At 35.8% G+C, this 9,422-nt stretch overlaps 1 long non-coding RNA gene across 1 annotated transcript; it reads left to right on the top strand.

The window, feature by feature from the left end:
- Positions 1 to 1,001: 1,001 nt before the first annotated feature.
- LOC144962584 (uncharacterized) lies at positions 1,002 to 7,656 on the top strand. The gene is made up of 2 exons (XR_013643491.1): positions 1,002 to 6,271; positions 7,403 to 7,656. It is a non-coding gene; the product is annotated as an uncharacterized LOC144962584 (long non-coding RNA).
- Positions 7,657 to 9,422: the final 1,766 nt, after the last annotated feature.

The following is a 9,422-nucleotide window of genomic DNA, read 5'->3' on the forward strand; positions in this document are numbered from 1 at the left end:
ACAAATAAAAAAACACCATTATCTCTAGTCAGATAATCATTAAGAAAGTCCCACTGGCAGAGGGAAAGAATGTCTTCAAGTGGGATAGACTCAATTTAGCCTCCTATCCAGGATAAGAACAGACCTGTACAAAAAATGGACAACCCCCCCCCCCCCCCCCCCCCCCCCCCCCCACAAAAAACAAACACACACACACAAGTCAGAAAGAGTTAATCAATTCCCTAAACCCCTCAATGGATGGTTGATAGCGCTCATTCCAGAAGAATTTATCTGAAATAGTCATGTTTGTTGTTTGTTTTTATGGGTTTTACGGCGCTTGCAACACATTTAGGTTATATCAGCGCCAGTAAAAAGGAAGAAAATGGGATAGTAAAAAGTTCTAGAATTACAATTAAAGCACCCAAGAGAAAGGAAGACAAAGGGGAACTGGGAACAAATAGGGATCAGATGCAGATTCCAAGAGCAAACCATCAATGTACTTAGTTTGAGATCACCTATAAGTCTCATCCGGACACAAGCACAAAATCCAACAAAGAGGAATACACTCAAATGCTTACATTATACATTTAAAACAACAAACATAATAATACATAACAGAGAGATGATTTACAAGGAAAAAAATATTATCTCCCAAAACAATAACGATGCATTTGACTGTTTCCCTCCCAGCTAGGACTCAGGCCAGGGCCAGGACAAAACCAAGTAATCTCATTCCAAGACAAAGACAGAAAGCAAGTTGGAAAACAGATACAGGGGGATAAAAGACACAGTATGTACCCCCCCCCCCCCTGCCCACTATGGGAGGTCAGGAACCCCACCCAGTGAAATAGTTACAAATCAGTCAGTGTAACAGCACTGGCAACAATTCTAGAACATTTCATCCCAAAAGAAAAGAAAAATGATTTACAACAAAAACGACACTCAGAAATATTTCAGTGCCTGCAACAAATTGGTTGTCTGTGGCGCCAAAGACACAAAACCATAGCAGCAATCTATTCCACAGTACCTCGTTTTAATAACAGCACAGAATCTCCACCAAAGGGAGGCAATCAGATATTTGTTTCCTTACACTAATACAACATAGTCACACAGAGGTAAATGGTCAGTATTCAGTACAAGTCGGCTATCCAGCATTATTACTGTTACAAACCAAACCAAAAAAAAAGTATTGACAAAATTACGTGGACACAATCTTTCACTATAATTAGATTTCTTTTATTTAAAGATCATACATTGTTTTTAAGATTAAAAGAGTAAACATGAAACATTGACATTGTGTTGTTCTGAATGAAACTCAACTTGACATCTGTAAACTTTAAAAAACAACTGAGATTAAAGGAACACAGGAGTTTGAAATTATAGGATAGCTCACTTGTACTAAATACCATCCAAATGATTGTGATCAAAAAGGAATGAAATGAAAGCTTCAAATTATTGAAAGAAGACAGATAATGGAGGTGTTTCGGGTTTCCCCTTTGTCAACAAAACACAGTGAATGAAACGCTAAGGACGAATCAGAGATATAGAGATATGAGAATGGCGTAGCCAAGGTGCATAACAAATATTCACCTTAACTACAACATTTTCACATCCCCCATTCGTCCTTAGTGTTTCATTTATCGTGTTTTGTTGATATAGGGGAAACGCGAAATGTTAATTATTTGTCTTCTTTCAATAAATTGAAGCTTTCGTTTCATTACTTTTTGTTATTTATTTTATTCCTTCGAGTTTCAAGCAGGAGCATTTTCATTTTCAAAGGATTTAGAGGGAAAGAAAATAATCACACACTCACATACACAAACAAACACACACACACACACAGAGACACATCCCACTGCCTCTTTACAGGAAAGAACCAGGAATAGGTAAATTATACCAAATCGTCTCATTCCACAACAACAACAAAAAAAAGAACTCCAGAGAGGAATGGACAACAGACAACAGGGGGGATCAAAGACTAATCCGGTAACCTCTACATCCACCCATTTATCTAAATACTTTTTGCCAATACTACAAGAATCACAGTACTACTGATTCATCAGATTCTTGATGGCTAAAAGTTCTACTAAAATTCAAACACACACTCTCAAGGGAAGGAGGAGGAGGAGGGGGAGGGGGGGGGGGGCAGAGGATGGATTATGCTCTAAATATCAACACAACAGCAATGAGCTGATTAAAATAATGCAGTAAGTATAAATGAAAAAAAAAATAACAAAAGCAACTAATAATATAATATATAAACGAATGAAAAACTAGTTTTTTAAAATAAATAATACCGTATCGAGTTATACACAACAATATAACAGAATTTAGGATTATTAATGCAACAGATTACATGTAACAGAAAAAAAGAGCGAAATATTCATGTCTCTAATGTAATATAAATTAAAAGCAATGTCATTATCATCATATAATACAAGAATTGCAACACATTGAATTAGGTAGTGTGGTAGAGCATAGTTACATTTATCATAACAGTGTTGAATGGAATAACATGCTATACATCATAAAGTAGTAAGGTGCATCTCGGCACGTCAACTGAAACATAATCTATTTTTCTTTATTTTTGTCATCAAGAACCGGGAAATATCACAGAGAATGAAACGGGTGAGCGGATGACATGCCGCAGACAAAAAAAAAAGACAGTACAACTATATACACTACAGGGCAAAATATGTCAATGTAAATAAAAGTAACATTACATTTAAACTTAACAATACTATGTACCAATTTTTACAAAAATACTGATGCATTTCTGCAGTCTATGAATCTATGAAAAAAAAACAAAGTATGTTTCAAAATTTTTTGGCTGGGAAACGCGTCCTTCAAATATTCATAATTAAAATTACTATCAAAACTCTCATCTTATCAAAGATTTTCAAACTTGGGACTTCAATATTTAAGGCTTTGCCAAGAAGTTTTCCTGATATCCAACACAAAAAGAAATTTAAAATAAACAGGGTTGCCAATTCAGGAGGCAAAAATTTACTCAACTTTTACGCAAACCCATTGACCGACCTATTTCTGAGCGCTGAACTCTGGTAAATAGACATTATGTACTTACTTTTTTTTTCCGTCTAGCAGGTGATTAGAAAATATACGGCGGGTTTATAACATACTGAATTCCGTAAAGATACGGAAAATGGACAACATGGATTAAATTATTTGTAAAAGCTGTGGAAAACTTTATAATTTTCAACAAATTCTCTGGGTTGAATATTGAAATAAAAATTCAAAAGATGACACAGTCCAGCATGAAAAAATAATAATTAAAAAATAGCTTGTCAAAGGGTCAAACAAAAAATTGATACTTTGCCCACAATTTTCAACATATTCAAAAATCTTTAACGGCTATAATAATATTGGTAATGAATGCTCAGTTTTTTAATGTTTCATTATACAACCCAGAAAGGTTGCTGAAAGTGAAATGACAAATTAGTAGTAAGCAGGCACTGGTGTAAGATAAAGATTTGGAAAATTATGCATGAAACAGTGCCAGACAAAGCAGAATGAAAAATATAAGACCGCGTTTCTTATTCCCAAGTTGAGGCATACAGATCTTTTGAGGTGTTTTTTTTTTTTTTCCTCTTATTTTTCTTTCTGATTTGTCTTGCACTGTGTTATACATACTTTTTCAGATCTTTACCTGACACTGTAATGCTGCCCTAGTTTTTTGTTTTTTTAAATAATAAATATAGATGTCCTTATGTTCAGTGGAGCATTTCAACAGATCGGAACCAGTGACTCATATATGTTTGAGATAACTAAACTTAACTATTGTGTCTTCAAGATTTGCACATAAAATACAAAGAAAAGATGGGAGGATTTTCAGCGATTTTGAAATTTTCATGTTTGTGACTTCGTTCTTTTGTTTGTTTTTAAGGATTTTACAGCGCTTGCAAAAAATTTAGGTTATATCAGCGCCAATATAAAGAAAGAATATTGGATGGTAAAAACGTTTTAGATTTACTAAAAGGACATAAGAAAAGTAAGACAAATAGGGAACAGCAGCCTCTTATGGTTCACAATACTATGTTATGACCATCGACCCAATCAGCAAAGTCCGGTCCGCATTCATGCACCATCGCGAACCCGCCGGGTAGCATCGTCACAACACACCTTTCGACTAGATGCTCTGCCGTCTCGGGTTCTTGCCCACAGCGTGGACATATTGGACAGGTAGTTAGACCCCACCGATGTAGCGCACTTGCCGTTAGGCAGCTCCTCGACCGAAGCCTTAACAGATGTAGTTTCCAAGAGCATACTATGAGTGTACTCGGTTTGAGATCACCTAAGTCTCATCCAGACACAAGCACAAGAACCCACTGAGCAGAACACACTCAAATGTTTACAAATCATATGTTCATAAAATAAAATTTTAAAAATGACAGTACATGACATAGAGATGATTTACAAGGGAAAAAAATATCCCCCAAAACCATAACTAAACATTCACCTGTTTCCCTATCAGCCAAGGACTCCAGCCAGGGTCAGGAAAAAACTAAGTTATCGCATTTCAAGAGAAAGATGTTTGCTTTGTTTTTAAGGGTTTTACGGCGCTTGCAACACATTTAGGTTATATCAGCGCCAGTAAAAAGGAAGAAAATGGGATAGTAAAAAGTTCTAGAATTACAATTGAAGCATCCAAGAGAAAGCAAGACATAGGGGAACTGGGAACAAATAGGGATTAGATGTAGATTCCAAGAGCATATCACCAATGTACTTAGTTTCAGACCACCTATAAGTCTCATCCGGACACAAGAACAAAGTCCAACCAAGAGGAATACACTCAAATGCTTACAGTATACATTAAAAAATAACAAATATACTAATACATAACAGAGAGATGATTTACATGGAAAAAAATATCATCTCCCAAAACAATAACTATGCATTTGACTGTTTCCCTCCCTGAGGACCCCGACCAGGGCCAGGAAAAAAAAAACTAAGTAATCTCATTCCAAGACAAAGACAGAAAGCATGTTGGAAAACAGATATAAGGGGATAGAAGACACAGCAAGTACCTCCCTGCCCACTATGGGAGGTCAGGATTCCCACCCAGTCAAGAGAAAGAGAGGGGGCCATTGGAAAACAGATACAAATAGTAAGTACCTCCTGCCCACTATGTTCCCCTTTTATCCGAACCTTTAACATGTTTTTGGTTCGACACCTGAGATTTTCACTCACATCGAGGCCAACTTTTCAAAGACTTAAAATGGGACACCCTGATGGACAACATCGTCATGACCCAAAACAGCAGTATGTTTGGACTATTATATACAAAATTGAGATCTAGAGCTTTTCCTGTTCCTGGTTTGTTTGTTTTTTTTGTTTGTTAATTTATAAGTCAAAAAGTTTTATCCTGGGAAATGAAAGGCTCATTTTCATACATATAAACAGTCCAAAAGTTGCCAAATTGGGCCAGTTCTGATTTTATCAGGCCAGTTGGCCACTATGCACTCAGTTTTCACTGAAAAATAAAATGATACCTAATTATTTAGTCTTTATATCTTTCATTAAATTTTAAAAATCCACGAATAATAAAACGAGGGTGATAACATTCATTTTAAAGCAGCCATTAAAAGAGCCATTACAATATGAAAAGAGATATACCTTCCAATGTTTGTCACCGTGGAGGATGATACAAATTATCCTTTTATCATGACCTTCTTGAAACTAGTTTACAAATTTAATAGCTCTTGCACGACCTTGAAGTCATATTAACTTCAAGACACACAACTCACAGACACATGAGAAATAATTTTTAAAAGAACAGATTTCAATCCCAGCAGCAAACCTAAGACCAGTGAAAGCATAAAGGTGCTGATTTGAGACCACTATCCACAATATGATATTCGAGTGAGGTCTAATTAATAATAAGCAGGCATCCCCAAAAACAACTTACAACAATAATAAAGAAATCCTTTTTCACGGGGAAAAAAAAACATACACATCAATTTGACTCCCTTGCACAGACTGGCATGCTGCTTTGGTCTTACAGTTACAGAATCAAGTGATCTCATTCAAGGGCAGGAAAGAGAGAGCCACAGAAATGACAGATAATGGGGAGAGAAGATGCCTGGTGAGTAGTCCCATTGAGTTTCCTTGTTCGTTTCTATTTTGAGTTTATGAGTTTTTACAGGGCTAGCAAAACTTCCAGGTCATTTCAGCACTAGTAAACATGAAGTTGAAAAGGGAAAAGTTGTACATCTAAAGCCAAAAACATTAAAGTAGAAGTCAGACAATGGGGGACTAGTTCAAGTTCGTTTTTGTTTTTATTTGTTTTTAAGGGTTTTACGGCGCTTGCAACACATTAAGGTCATATCAGCGCCAGTAAAAAGGAAGAAAATGGGATAGTAAAAAGTTCTAGAATTACAATTAAAGCACAAAGAAAAGGTGAGACAAAGGGGAATTGGTTCAAATAGGAAACGGATGTAGATTCCAAGAGCACACTATCAAAGTACTTAGTTTGAGATCACCTAAAAGTCTCATCCAGACACAAGCACAGGTCCCAACCAAGAGGAATACATTCAAATGTTTACAAATCAAATAATTTAATATGTAAACTAAACATAATACAATGCATAATAGAGAGATGATTTACAAGGAAAAAAATATCATCCCAAAACTCTAACTATACATTCGACTGTTTCCCTCCTAGCCAAGGAACTCCAGCCAGGGTCTGGACAAAAAAGTAATCTCATTCCAAGACAATGACAGGAAACAATTGGAAAACGGGTAGAGGGGGATAGAAGACACAGCATGTACCTCCCCGCCCACTATGGGAGGTCAGGATCCCCACCCAGTAGTTCAAGTTCAAATGGGGAATAGAAGATTCCAATCCATTTAATGTGCCTAGTTTGTTTTTTTTTGTTTTTAAGGGTTTTACGGCGCTTGCAACACATTAAGGTCATATAAGCGCCAGTAAAAAGGAAGAAAATGGGATAGTAAAAAGTTCTAGAATTACAATTAAAGCACAAAAGAAAAGGTGAGACAAAGGGGAATTGGTTCAAATAGGGAACAGATGTAGATTCCAAGAGCACACCGTCAAAGTACTTAGTTTGAGATCACCCAAAAGTCTCATCCAGACACAAGCACAGACCCGAACTAAGAGGAACACACTCAAATGCTTACAAATCATATAATATAATATGTAAACTAAACATAATACAATGCATAACCGAGAGATGATTTACAAGGAAAAAAATATCACCTCCCAAAACAATAACTATGCATTTAACTGTTTCCCTCCCAGCCAGGACTCTGACCAGGGCCAGGAAAAAAACCAAGCAATCTCATTCCAAGACAAAGACAGAAAGCATGTTGGAAAATAGATATATGCGGATAGAAGACACAGTATGTACCTCCCTGCCCGCTATGGGAGGTCAGGATCCCCACCCAGAATGTGCCTAGTTTGGCAATACCTAAAAGTAAAAGTCCCATGCAAAGGATCCCACTATGAAGGATACACCCAAATGCTTACAAAGCACAACATATTCAAAACTAAACTAAAAATTATAATAGTACATAACAGAGTTGATTTACAAGGAAAAAAATACCATCTCTCAACAACAGGAATAGTGCATTTGATTGCTTTCCTCCCAGCTAAGGATACCTTCCAGAACCACCAAAAAAAAACAAAACAAACAAGCAAAATCAATTCAATCCAGAACAAAGACAGGAAAGGAAAAACAGCAAAAGTGACCTCCTTGCCCACCATGGGAGGTTGGAACACTCAACTCATCAACTTTCCTTCATGATAAATAAAAACATGAATGTGTAACAAAGAGGACTGAGGTATGCATATTCACACAAGGGCGCGGGTAATACAAAGTAAACAAAATAATATTTTATAAAATTAGAGTTCACTTATGTTCAATACATAAATATATACATATTTAGTCATCATTCGTAAATCACATTATGTGATGACTGTTATAAATAAAAGCCAATGTTAAAATGTTTACACCTCGGACATTAAACAATTATGTACAGTAATATGAGCTGAAATAAATCAAAATGAGTCAAAACTTGTATTCTGAATTCCTGATACTGTTTGATGTAATAATAACAACACGTAAATTTTGTGGATATATGTTTTGCTTGATTTTGTAAGCTTGTCTCACTTTTAAAATCATTTTAGCATCCAGGAAAAACAATAAGTGGTGATTAGATTAGATAGCAGAATTTATGGAATACAAGTAATTAATGCATAAGGAAGTCAACAAATATTAGTAAAAGACAACCGTTATACCACAACAGAAAATGTCCAAATCTGGAGGGGGAAAATCCACTCATGACCAAATTTGACCCACCAAAATCTATTCATTCTGATTAAATCTGTGTAAATGGTAGGTCTGATAAACAAGAAAATGCACGACAAAGAGTAAGAGGGACAAGTTCAAACAAGGAACGTGTATCAATTCCATGAGTATTCCTATCCTGAGAGTCTAAATAAATTCAAATTAGAGGTAGATCCAAGAGTGATAAATCCCTGTAGCTAGCCTGAAACCAATTTTAAAATCCACAATGACACCACTTCAGGATCTTCAGCAAAAGATGGTTACAAAATAAGGATTGTAATCAAAAACCAAACAATGAAGTTTATAATGAATGGATAGTACCTCTGACTGTTTCTCTCTCAGAAAAAGATTTTCATTCCAGAATGAAAACACAAATTCAAATGAGGCAGTCAGGATCAAAAGATACTAAGTCTACTTTTGGGCTGGGGGGAAAGAATAGAAGTCAATTTAAAAGAAATATAAGAGGGTTACCTCCCCTTCATTTGGGGATAATCAGAAAGCTTTTAATCTACCAACAGTGGCTGCATATTTTTGCACAGCTAATAGATTATAGTTTTTTCTCATTTTCTCAAAACTAGCAAAATGGGACTTAGTACATTTTGATCCTGGCCTCCTCAAATGGTGAGAACAGATTTGGAGGGACAGACAAAAGAGCAAGGCTGTTACAGAAGAATATTCCATCGATCAAGAGGTTGTTTGTATTTGTTATCAGAGATTTTATGAAACTTTCACTTGTAGCACTACTTATAGGTCATTTCAGCACCAGTGAAAAAGGAAAATGATAATGGGAAACTGGTAAATCTGAAGTTAAAAGCACAAAAGAAAATGCAATCCACCAACATTCCTATTTTAACATTGCCTAAAACCCCGATCCAGGCACCAGCAAAGGGTTCCTGTATAAGGATACTTTCAAATGATTACAAACTACAATATATTCAAAACTAATATTAGTTTGTGTTTTTTTCTTAAGGGTTTTACAGCGCTTGCAACACATTAAGGTCATATCAGCGCCAGTAAAAAGGAAGAAAATGGATAGTAAAAAGTTCTAGAATTACAATTAAAGCACAAAAGAAAAGGTAAGACAAAGGGGAATTGGTTCAAATAGGGAACAGGTGTAGA

The sequence above is a fragment of the Berghia stephanieae genome, chromosome 1 (genome assembly GCF_034508935.2).
Source record: "Berghia stephanieae isolate SIO BIC M18660-M18661 chromosome 1, UCSD_Bste_1.3, whole genome shotgun sequence".
Classification (NCBI taxonomy): domain Eukaryota; kingdom Metazoa; phylum Mollusca; class Gastropoda; order Nudibranchia; family Aeolidiidae; genus Berghia; species Berghia stephanieae.